Genomic DNA, 13,285 nt, shown 5'->3' with positions numbered 1-13,285 from the left:
TTTTGTACTTCTTCTTATCTGGTTCGAAACCTATTGCATAGTATCGACTTGTTCCTTTGTTAACGAAATCTAGGTAAGGAAGAGATCTCACTTTTCTTGTAGTGGGGTTATAAATAATAGGGGGTGGCTGCATCAAGGCATTCCAATTCCAAAAGCAGAATAAGCCTTTAGTAGAAGCACATCCATATAGCTAATGCCACCTAACTCTTTTGTACAAATCTCCTTCAGGTCTATGGTATAAAAAATATTACGTTTCTTTGAATGGGCTATAAATTTGGTTTCATCAGGATGATATATAGAGCGGTTTTGATGGATGTCTAGAAAAGATACATCCGATACAAGAGAGTTATAAAATTTGGAAACACACATGAAACGACATAAAGACTTGATAGGAAGCCGAGAAGAGATTTCAAATATGATATCTAAAGATATTTCGGAATTTATTTTGACGCTTGTTCTCTTCCATGAGAAAAAGCCTCTTGAAACGAAATAAAGACTTGACAGGAAACCAAGAGAATATACTAATATTTCAGATTTTATTTGGACTAGACTCTTCATCTTCTTCTCTTCCATGAGAAAAAGCTCTTCCTTCTAGGGTTTTATTCCCTCAGTATTTATCCCTCTGTATTTCTGATTTCTTTATAAGAGGTAAAACAAACTTATTTAGTGCAATGAGAACTCTATGTAATAGCATCCTCATTTAACAACACCTCTCTATAGCGATCAAGTTTTTTTAGAACCGATTTTTTATGTTATATTTTATCTCTGTAAAACAATTAACAACTTTTTTTATCTATAAAAGTAACAACCATTTTATAACAATACACTCTTTATAAAATTACTCCTCTATAACAACTATCTTCTTTTTTTGGTAATAATGATTAATTGTATGTTGTAGAAATAGAATCTCCAAGATTAGGTCTAGAGATTTTGACCGGCCAAAAATCCAGACGAGAGGTTTGACTGTATATGGAACTAGTTAGGCAAGGCTATATGAACGTATTAATCAATGATCGAAGTGAAGAATTTCCTAGAAGTTACCCGCTAGCTTTAATTTAATTTGACATGCGTTTTTCCTTTTCCTTCTAGTATTTTACATGTTTTGCTTATGATACCTTAATAAAAGTTTAGAGAAAAACTTGAAAATAAAAGAAAGTACCATGCTTTAATTAATGATCAAGTGAAAAGATTTCCTACAAGCTTTAATTTGACACTTCTATTCCTTTTCCTTTTCCTTCTAGTATTTTACTCTTTTTGTTTATGATACCTCACTATAAGTTTAGGAAATAAACCATGAAAATAAAAGAAAATATTATTGCATAATGGGGTAATAGCAGTAATATTAGCGTATATCATCTAATAGGGGGAGTTTGCCATTTTAATTAAAGTTGGCGGGGAAAATAATTTCATCCCAGATCATCGATATACATACTTTATTCTTTTGTCGTCTGATCTCAAAGAAAATCTAGGATATTTTAGCATATGTAGCTCTATCAAATAAATTGTCTTAAAATAGATTTTTATTTTTACAGGAATTCGAAAATAAAATGCAAGAGATCGTTGTAAGGTCTTTTCTTCTATGCAAATTGTCCATTTACTCGGTAGAACACTAGAAGTCTAGAACTGCTTTACTCGAATAATAATACATATAGCTACTTTTATTCTGGAAAGGACTCTTTTTTGAGAATCAAATGCCTCGAATTCCTTCGAGATATGGAAGGAGTTCTTGCATAGGTTCTGGCAGCAAACTTCAGCTATAAACTGAAAGAATCTTCCACGACGAAATGCCATTGTATCATTGCCAAATCATTCTCAAAATAGAGCAGAGAAACTGATCAATCGAACCACGTACTGTTGTTGAATTCCTGATAAAATAGAAGAAAATAGAAAAGATCTTAACTTGCTATAGAACAAAGGAAAGCAGTACTGTCAAATTCCAGAGAAAATATAAGTACCTTTCTTCACTTACACACTGCTAAAAGATCACAATTGAGGTGATTGTCTATTCAATAGAATTTCGGCACAACTTTCCTTTAACCAACTGAGGTAAAAGCCGGAATAACTTACAAATTGTTACCTAAAGCCTGACAAAGAAGAAAAGATGATTAAGTTGAGATCAAATAATCATACAATAACATTAATATTGGCTAATGCTTTGAGATGTTAAAATTTTGAGGAACCAAACATTCTGTCTCGTGTACCTTTGAACTCTGTCAGTAGAAATATCAAAGCTCAAGAGTTAACATGTGCATTATTGCTCTAAGCCACCTCCGCCTTCCTCAACTCACTGGAAAAAGGGAAACAACAAGAATAACATGAATTGCCATTGAGATGAAACTTCAAGCAATACTTGAACTGAAATTTTTTCCAAGTAAGAGTTAATCATGTTTCAAAAGACTATCCATATTCGGCTGACATCTGCATATATGCATGGTAAAAGATTTCTATATAAGTAATGTTACGTTTTGCTATCAAAACATACTTCATGTCCCGGAAAGAAATTGAACGTCAACAACAGTGGAGAGCAAAATTTTTCTGACATCCCACCAAATTTGCATCTTTCTATAGGGAATTAAACTTAAAGCATGCGCGTTAACCAAGGAAAAAATCATGATTTGATATAACTTGAGAGAAGGGTACAAAAAATTACTGATCAATTTGAGAAACTTCTTGCAGAATATTACCCGTTCGGTCAAACAATGTGATGAGATGGATAACAAGAACACATGAATTGCTGTTGAGATGAATCTCCTAAGGCAATAAACATCCGGCTCACATATATGTGCATGGTAAAAGATTACTAGTTCATCATTATTACATTAAGCCATCAATTTTGTGGAGAATATTATTTCAATTCCTACCTATACGAGATCTCATGTTACAGTGTTCGAAAGCGAATATAAAGATTTTATCACCTTTTTTTTGGGTCATCTAAAATTAAATACATTCCGATCTGAAGCCGATTCCTCGGCTTCACACAGTGACAATAGACGCTCCACACTGCTCAAGAATACTTGATAAAGAAGAAGAATTAACAAGCCAGCAAAGAGAAGTATTGAAAAGGAAAAGCTACTGAAGAAGACTAACTTACATCAGGCAGAGCATCATTCATGCTCAGAAGCAACTTTTAATGCTGAATAAGCTAGGAAGAACGCGATGTCAAGGGATCCAAGCTGCCAGATTACAGATTAATCAAGAACTGAATGCTTCTCAATTTTTCAACATCTAGCATAATATTAATGTCATCACAATACATCTATTTTGTTGCCTAACCTTAAATAAATCTCTGATGCAAATCAATGCTGATTTTCAAGTTCCAAGCTGCCATATGAGGCTGACTCAAAAAAGGAAAGGAAAAAGAAAACAAATACAATCAGAAAAATGGAGTTTGAAAGTGACAACTAATATCAATTCAACTATACTCTAGAGATTCGGAAAATCACAACATTGATCAATCATCAGTATTTACCTATCAAATGCCATGTTGTTAGAAAGTTGAAGATCAACAAATAAATCTGCTAAATGAAAAAGAGCTAAGTTTGAAAATCTTCCTTCTAATTTTTTGATTTCCCAGCATTATGTAGTCTTCTTACAGGGAATAGGCAAAAGTTACCTCACTGTGAAATAGAGATTTCATTTTCCCCAGCATTCCGCAAATTGATTAAACAACTCCTGCAGTGATAATAGATCAATGAATTGAAACGAGTTAATAGACAAGCAAGGAGAAATTTTCAAAAAATAACTGGCAGGTTATCTCTAAAGAGTAAGTGTTTTTTCTAGCAGCATGAACTTCATCGTTAGATGAGTTCAGCCCCGATCCTTTTAGATGGGAACTAGAAATCTTAGGCCAGTCCTCACCTGTCTCGTGTGATTACCAGAGACAGACAGAGCAATTAATGATTACCAGAACGTAGAGGGATTAGAGAATGCCTTTTTCGGCGATGATAGCTTCTAGTTGTAAACTTCAGCTACTAACTGAAAGAACCTCCCACAAGGAAATGACATCGTATTTGTTGGCGAATCATTCTAAAAATAGAGCAAAATGACTGATCATACTGTTGTCAAGGTGCTGACAAAGAAAAGTAGTTTGTTAGTTTGCCATAAAACCATTCTAGAGATATACTTATAACATACATGCAAAACTTTTAAAAAACTGTCGTCCTTTAGAAGATAATAACTGAAAAGGACTAAGCTCTGGGTGATGTAAATTTGTATTGTACTATATATCCGCCTATCACGAGGAGTAAAACATATCTTTTTATGCTTATCATATTCCAGATGACAAGGTTAATATTCATTCCAGGCTTAGGCTAAAAGCAAAGACGGAAATGCAAAACAACAGAAGAAATTAGCATCACATGATGCTGAAAAGGGACTCATGTTTTGCTATCATTTTGGAAAGACTACACTTACATTTGTAAACATGACCAATCTTACTGAGACAACAGTTGGATCAACTCATTAACAAATGGAAAGAATACATGAATTGTTGTTGAGATGAAAGTCCAAGCAATACATGAACTAAAAATCTTCAAGTAAGATGACGAGCGAGATATATAACAAGAATACATGAATTGCTATTGAGATGAATGTCCGAACACAATAAACATCCGGCTGACTTATATGTGCATGGTAAAAGATTACTAGTTCATCTAAAACCAGATTCATCTATAACATTACATTGAGTTATCAACTTTCTGGAGCAAATTATTTCAAACCCTACCTAAACCAGATTTCATTTTTTATCACCATTTTTTGTCATCTAAAGTTAAATTCATCCCCATCTGAAGATGATTCCTCGGCCTCACAGTGGAAATAGACGCTTTATGCAGCTCAAAGAGTTAACAAAGGAAAAGAATTAACAAGCAAGCAAAAAGTAAGCAAAAATAAAGAGCTACTAGGGAAAAATAATAACTTACATCTGTCGCAGCGCCATTCGTTTTAGTCATTACAGACATTCACAATCAATATTTATGGTGGAAATATGAGCAATTTTCGGCCAGTAATCCCCCTTCTCGAATTCTAGACGTGGTTTGAGCAATGGACGCTCCACACTGCTCAACAAGATTTTTAAAAGGAAAAGAATTACAAACAAGCAAAGGGAAGTAAACACAAATAAAAAGCTACTGACGAAAAAGAATAACTTACATCTGTTGGAGCGACATTCGTTTTAATCATCACAGGTATTCCCAATTGATTTTTATAGTGGGAACATGAGCAATCTTTGTCCAGTAATCCCCCTTGTCAAATTCTAAGAGTTGTTTGAGCAATGGGCAACGGGAAATAGATAGTTCAGAGATGGAAGAGGGCCTCCCTTTTACTGGGAGAGATTGGAGATTAGGGCAATTACTGATGGTCAGCACAGAGAGGGAGGAGGGCAGCGCTGATTCTGGAATAGATTGGAGATTACGGCAATTGTTATTGTTAATGTATAGACGTTGAAGAGAAGTGAGGCGCCGAATACCTTCGATAGGTAGTGAATGGAGCCCATTATGGCCAATTAATTTAGCTCAGAAAGGAACGAGGGAAGCCCTTCTTCGAGCAGTGACTGAATTTGAGGTACATTATTAGTAGATAGATATTCAAGAGAGGTGAGGCTTTTGAGAACTTGGCTGCTTAATGTTTTCAGATTGCGTATGCTAAGACTTCGAGTAGAGCAAGGCAACTCCCAATTCTCATCAGCAAGAATCTCTGCGTCACTACCATCATGTACGATCACTAACGCTCTGAGACAGGGGAGTCTCTGTATACGCCACTTCTTTCGGTCATTCACCAGTTTCTCGCAATCCCAGATACGAAGGACTTCTAAATTGAAGGGCAATCCTCCTTCAGGAAAGGACTCTATTCCGGGACAATTTTCCAGTTTCAGTTCCTTAAGAGATGGAGGGAGTTCCTGCATATGTTCTGGTAGCCACTTCAGCTTCTTGCAGTTCTTAATAAACAAACGACGCAACGACGTCATCTGAGTCCCAAATGCCACCAAAAGTCTTTCAAGATTCTCACAATACCAAATATTGAGACTTTCAGCCCCAGTGGGAATAAAAAGCCTAGTAAGGTTGTGGCAACTCTTTACACTAAAATTGCGTGCTCTTGGGACCAATTTAGGTGATATATCATCTATAGAGTCACATCCATTTATATCCAAAACCTCGACAAATATGTTTCTAATTGGTGTCTCCAATTTCAATTTCCCACTAGATATCCATATTCTCTTCAAGGTACTCGGCAGAATGCTTAGAGGTAAGGAGGTAAGAGAGTTACAATCAGTAATAGACAAAGCAACAATCTGCTTCATTCCCTGTAGTTGGGAAGTAAGCAGTTCAGTGTCATCAAAAAGAACTCCAACCTTAGGAGACCCAAAACCTATGTTGCTCGGACTCGGTGTCGAATACTACTTCGGATTCAAATTTGAAAGAGAACGGGTGTAGTTAATTCAAAATTATAAGAAAAATAACTAAATCTATGCCTAGAAATAAAAAACAAAAATAATTTTTTATAGTTATGTTTCATTTATAATTAAATATTAATTTTAATTAACTTGAAACTCTTCTAGATACAATAAGTGTCCAAAGAGCTCTGTTTCTTTCAATTTGGCCTCAAATTTTTTCTCAGATTGGTCCATGGATTTGGTCAAAGTATCCAATGTCGAAATCCGACACGAATCCGGTGTCGGTGTCGTCAACATCATGAAGGGTCCGAGCAACATAGCCCAAAACATTAAACTCTTCCAAATTTGAAAGTTGGATAGGTGTCTCCAAACTAAGTTCAGGACATTTTGAAATTGTCAATCATGTCAGAGAACAAAGATTTCCAGGCAACTTCCCGATCAACTTGGGGCAATCTTCAATTGAAAATACCTGAAGTGCAGGGAACTCTCCGTTCCCTACATGCCACTGCTTCCACTCCGGCATCTTTTCAAATTCAAGCTTCTCAAGAGAGTTAAATGGCTTTCTGGAACACGAACTACCATAGAATTCTTCGGTCACCTCTGTTATTCCATGCATCCCTCTAATGGCAAGGAATTTCAAAGAAGGAAGCTGTCCTAGTGCTGGCAAGGAATCACGGTCCTTGCAGTTGCTAAGAGACAATTCCACCAGCTTAAGAAACAAATGATCAGCTAGCCAATTTGGAAATATTGTCCCTCTATATCCGGTGATTCGGAGTTCTTCTATGTTTGTGTGTGGGTGTAGCTCGTCAAGTATGTCTCTTTCAGTTTGTGAATTGTCAGCAATACTTTCACCCCACTCGAAAGATAACCTTTCAACATGTTCTTTTTCCCTTATGTTTGCCTTCAGAGCCTCCCTTCTATCAACCACATTTTGCAACTCTAGAATTGATAGAGATCCATACAAGTTATGTAGTTCACCTAGACCACCGATTCACGAACCATTACAACCACCTAGAAGAAATTTAGCTCCCAATAACACATGGAGGCTTTTCAACTTGCTTGGATGTAGCGGCATCTTCAAGCGAGAAGTGCCGCTAATGTCAAGGTGACGCAAGTTGATCAACTTTTCCATCTGCAGAGGTAACTCCTCAAGATATCCACAAGAAGACAAGAGAAGTGTCTCCAAGTTATACAATGCACAAATGGAATCTGGTAACTTTCTTATCGCTGTCCGAGAAAGGTCCAAAAAACTTAGGAGCTTTAATTCAATAAACAAGACATTCGGCAACTCCACAATCGCATAACGAGACAATGACAATGCCCTTAATGATGTTAGTCTTGGCAATATGTACGAAGCACCCTCTTGTTTAGAGAAAATGATATATAGAGATTGAAACTGATTGGAAGCAATGTCCTCAGCTGCTCCAAATTGTAGAGGGGTTTCAACTTTCCAAATTCACCATCTTCCATTGAATATGATAGGTGTCGACTTTTTTCCGATATATGAGATCCTTCGATATCTTCCAACCTAATACAAAGATTTGAAGATGCAATTTGGGCCAAATCATTGACAAGGTCATGCATTAAGAATGCCTCCGAATTCCATTTAGTAGACTCTCGGACCCTTTCAAACAATGATCTTGATCTCAACTCTAGAAAGTATTGGTTACCTAAATGCAATTGCTGTACTCTCCATTAGCAATCCACAGGTGAATAACTTGATCTTTGCAAAATTGATAATCTTTGGGATATATTGCACAAAAAGCAAAACACCGCTTCAAATGAGCAGGAAGATCATTGTAGCTCAACATCAATGGTGGTAATATACCATTCGAACGACTTGGCAGCTCCCATATTTCACTTCTTAAAATGTCTCTCCACTGATCCACCTCTGGTTTGGAGCGTAAAATAGCAGCAACTCAGCAAGTGCCTTCAGAGCTAAAGGCAATCCTTTGCACTTGTGTGCAATTTGTTTTCCAACCTCTTCAAGTTCTGGATGTTCTTCAGCATCCCTGTTTTCAAAAGAATGTCGTTTGAATAAAGCCCAAGAGACTTCACTAGACAGAGTCCCCACGTTGATTGCCCCACTACCCATCATCAAGGCAACACTCTCTTTACGTGTCGTCACAATGATCTTACTTCCTGTATCTCCTTGTACAAAAACATTTCTCAAGGCATCCCAATCATCATAATTGTCATTCCAGATATCATCTAAAACAATAAGAAACTTTTTGCCTTTTAAGTTTTCCTTCAATTTGATTTGAAGCTGATTAAGATTGTCATCAATCATTAAACCAATTTATTGAAGTAACCCTTTTGTTCTGACAGCATCATATGGTTCAGACACACAGATCCAAGCTTTCAAACCAAAGTGGTCTTTCACCTTCTCATCATTGTAAACCGCTTTAGCAAGTGTTGTCTTACCTACACCCCCCATTCCAACAATAGGAACTACAGTCAGATTTTTTCCATTTGCATCGTCAGACAATAAATGGCCAATCAATTCCTCTATTTCATCTTGCCTACCAAAGATATCAGATTCATCAACCAAAGAAGTTGAAGTTCTTCTAGTTTCTTGTTTAGTCGAACCAAAATGCTCCTTTAAGCCAAGGCAACCAATTTGATTTTCCAACACTTCCAATGTTTCAATGGTGTCTTCCAACTTCTTTTTTATGTCAAGAAAAAAATCATCACTTAAGCCCAAGTTGATGTCACTGACCTGCAAGTTGCTTATTGTTTCTGCAAGATTTTGATGCTGATCTTCCACCTTAAGTCGTAAAACTTCATAATTGACTTCTTCCATTAAGTTTTCAGCAGAGTCCACAGCATCTCGAAGCTCATTAAGCCACTGGCTCACGTATAGATTTGATGCTTGCTTATTCTCTGCATCACTTAGCACAACTTGAAGACCAAGCAAAGTCATCCTCAGCTTCTTTAAGAGCCGAACATCATGCTTATGCTTCTGAAACATCTTCATTACCTCACCCTTAGGAGTAAGCCTATCAAATAGAACATTCAAAGCTGAAGAGAGAAATGCACCACCAACTGCTAAGCCAATCTCCATTTCTGAAATCTGCAAAGCAAGACAAGGAACCACAAAATGATTTTAAGAATTTTGACAAGATTAATGTTTCTATTTTACAAAGGTCTCTACTAAGAGCTTTACTTTAGCTGATCAGTGCTAGATCTATATGCAAGCAAGAAATATTGGAGTACACTAACTGTTAGCAAAAGTTATTTGCAATAAAGATTGGAGTACACTAACTGTTAGCAAAAGTTATTTGCAATATCTTGCTTTAACTAGGTTTGTCTCAGTTTGCATAGATGGCAGCATAAGTAAACAATATTTTTTTTTTCCTCTTTTCAAGACAAGAATTTCTTGCAAGTCGACGCATATTAATAGAAAATTTAAAAATGAAAAAGGGTCAAAAATACCCTTGAACTATTCGAAATAGCTCACATTTAGCCACCGTTTGATTTTGGTATTAAAAATACCCTTGCCGTCTAAATAAGGGACCACAAATGCTCTTACTTTTAACAGATTGCCACTAGAGCTGACTAGGCAGTCCAAAGTGGCAAAAATGCCATCCCCTTTAAATCCATGCTTTCTTCTCCCACTTAGGGCCCCTTTCCTGCTAGTATTTCTACTAGTGGCGGTGGTGGAGGGGTGGAAATTTTTGTGGTGGAAGAGGGAGGAGTAAAATGGGTGAGGGGTGATGAGATGGCAATGTCACGTGACATCCACCTCATCAAATGTCAGTGCCATGTAGGATAGAATATCCAGAGTAGACAACTTTAACGAGGAGGGGCATAATTGAACCAATAGTATAACGGCAAGGGTATGATTGGACCCAAAGTATAATGAAAGGTATATTTAGCCCTTTTCCAATAGTACAGGAGTATATTTGGCCCTTTCCGATTAGAATTTTACCTTATATAAAAAAGGATCCCTACAATTCTATTTAAGTAATATTTTGGAGCATTCTACTGAAAACATGAGGCTTCTTCGTAGCAAAGAAGGTTATTAGACGCTCTCTTCGTCAAAACAATTAAATTAATTTTTTTTTTCTATCTGAAATCAAATAGATTGCTATAGTCAATTAACTCTATCTTATTCTATATATTTTTTTTGTCTTTTAATTGATAATCGTTAAGCTTTCTCTTTGATAAATCATATGATTTGTTCACACCAATTGCTCTAATTGTGTAAGTGCATGGCAAAAGATCAACAATTGGCAATGGGTTCTCTTTTTTTGATACTTTCTCGTGTTTTTTAGTCAATTGTTAACTGCTAAAATTACCTGTAACATCAAGTGTTTGTTTTCTCCAAGGCGATGGATTTACAGCACCTGCGATTAAGTATGTCCAAAGAAGAGAAACTAACAGATGAGGTGGTGGTGAAGTACATCTCCGATGTGTTGATTTTTTGTTTTTGTTTGTTGGGTTGAACCGATGTGGTCGGCCCTTTGTCTTTAATTTGTTTAGACCTTTTGTTTTGTTTTTTCTATTTCTGTTTATTAATAAACGGATAAAGGGCCAAATATACCCCTGTACTATTAAAATAAAATAGAATAAATATAAACTTTCGTTATATTTTGGGTTATACATCTGTGCTAAATATATCACTTGGGTCTCATTAAAATTATCTAAAGTGAACACTAAATCTGATGTGGCATTGATAACTCACTCAGGTGGACACCACATGGCATGTCACCTCACCAGTCAACTCATTTGCCCCTCTTCACCCACCACTACCATCTTCTCTCTCTTCACAACACTGCCATCATTAGCACCACCTCACCATCCAACTCATTTACTAACTCTATATACAAATAGCTCCTTTTTCTGCTTCTTTTTTATTTTTATTTTTTTTATTCTTTTAGCTTATCTGATTTTGTTTCATGGGTATTGTTTCGTTTGTAATTTTGGATCATATTTTGATGTTCCTTTGTAATGCAGTTCTATCACTTTCTCTTTTATGGTTCATGATTGTTCCTTCTGATTGATCTTTATCTAATTGATACAATAAATTCCAAATTAGGTGACCCTTTTATGATTAGAGTTACTGTTGAGCATATAGTTTGTCTTTGACGAATTTGAAGATTTGTTCAAGTAAATGTAATTTACATTATACAAAAGGATATTGAAATTTTTTGAAGCACGCTAGGAAGAACTACTTATAATACATTGTGTTTGGATAACTTGGCAGAAAGATCTTGATTTTGGTTTTCGTGTTCGAGTTAATTATTGGATGAACAGATGTAAATATGTGGATACATTTACTCTCGTCATATGTACACAGAATTAGTAAATGAGTTGGGTGGTGAGGTAGTGCTAATAGTGGCAGTGGTTGTGAAAGGAGAGGAGATGGTAGTGAATGAGTTGGGTGGTGAGGTTGCATGACACGTGGTGTCCACCTTAGTGAGTTGTCATTGCCACATCAAATTTAGTGTCCAACTTGGACAATTTTAACGGAAGAGGGGTGTATTTGAACCAAAGTGTAACAACAGGGGTATATTTAAACCTAAAGTATAACGAAGGGTATATTTGACCCTTTTTCAATAGTACAAGGGTATATATGGCCCTTTTCAAAAAAAAAAGAAGCCGACGTATGCTGGCATGTGTTTTTTACAAGTATTTCTAACAAAATATTCTTGTGGGACATAAACAGTTTTTTGGTTAATTTAGTTAAATGAGATCAATACTCATTATTTTCAGAAGCTTATACTTTTAAAACTTGATTTTATAACTCAAATATATTTTAGTAAAATGTTGATTGACTTTTTTGTATTTTAATTATATAACATTCAATTTTGCAAAATACAAGGAAACCAAATATGGCAAAATCCTCAAAACATAAGTAAGCACTCCGATGATATTTTTCAGATTGTCACATTCTTTACCTTTTATGTACTTTGTAAATATATACGATGTTAAAGTTCTTTTTATATATTACTATTGTTAGTGATAACATTTTAAAATTTATTTTAATATTACTTAATAATAAAAATATAAAGAAAATCAGCATTTTTTTGAAAGAAAAAAAGGTCCTTTTACTTGGAACTTTGATATATGAAGAAACATTGAGGGGCAGATCAATGGTAAGAGGAAAAAAATGCTATAGTTCCGATAAGTTTAGGTAAATGCTTGAAATTTGAATATAGAGATATCATTTATTCTTTAAAGTTTAGTTAAGAGGTATATTAGTGCAAAGCTCAAACATAAACTCTTCCTTATTTGAAAATTTGTAAAATACGTAACAATAATACGCTATTTTTATAGAAGATATAACGATATTGCTAAAGAATTATAACTTCTAACCTAAGATTAGAAACCTTTCAAACACTTTGATCTTCGTTTAGGTTTACAAGTCTTTTTCTTATATGTATAGAATTTTAACCAATTAATTCGTTAGAAATAATTATCATTTTAGAACTTGCAATATTTTTAAAATTTTTATAGTAGAACACAAACACATCGTTGGAATAATATTTATGTTATTCTTAAAAGCTTGTTCTTACTAATACGAGGGACACGTGCAAAGCACGTACAATAAGACATGGATTCTGACTGAATTGCCAAAAGGGTGCAAACCCATCGATGTAAGCGGATATTTAAAAAGAAATTTAAGCCAGATGTGAGTGTTGTTAGCTTTGGTGTCCATATATAAATTGGAGATCCACCAAATTGAAAGCGCCAAAGGCCTTAGAAATGTTGATTGAACATTTTGCCCTTGATTAAAAGACGATAGACCAAAATAGACATTTAATAATTTCACTAATATTTAGAACTTGAGATCCATTAAATTTCATTAATTAACCTTTCCTTATTAGAATTATGTACCTAAAAAAAATACTTGTTTCGTTTTCGTTTCTTTTATTAGAATATGTTTAAGTT

The 13,285-nt window shown here is 35.2% G+C and overlaps 1 pseudogene; it reads right to left on the bottom strand.

Annotated features, from left to right (window-relative positions):
• Positions 1-1,614: 1,614 nt before the first annotated feature.
• LOC132065629 (putative disease resistance RPP13-like protein 1) lies at positions 1,615-10,893 on the bottom strand (annotated as a pseudogene).
• Positions 10,894-13,285: the final 2,392 nt, after the last annotated feature.

Source organism: Lycium ferocissimum, chromosome 7, assembly GCF_029784015.1.
Source record: "Lycium ferocissimum isolate CSIRO_LF1 chromosome 7, AGI_CSIRO_Lferr_CH_V1, whole genome shotgun sequence".
NCBI classification, from domain to species: Eukaryota; Viridiplantae; Streptophyta; class Magnoliopsida; order Solanales; family Solanaceae; genus Lycium; species Lycium ferocissimum.
This window is presented reverse-complemented; position numbering and strand designations above follow the sequence as displayed.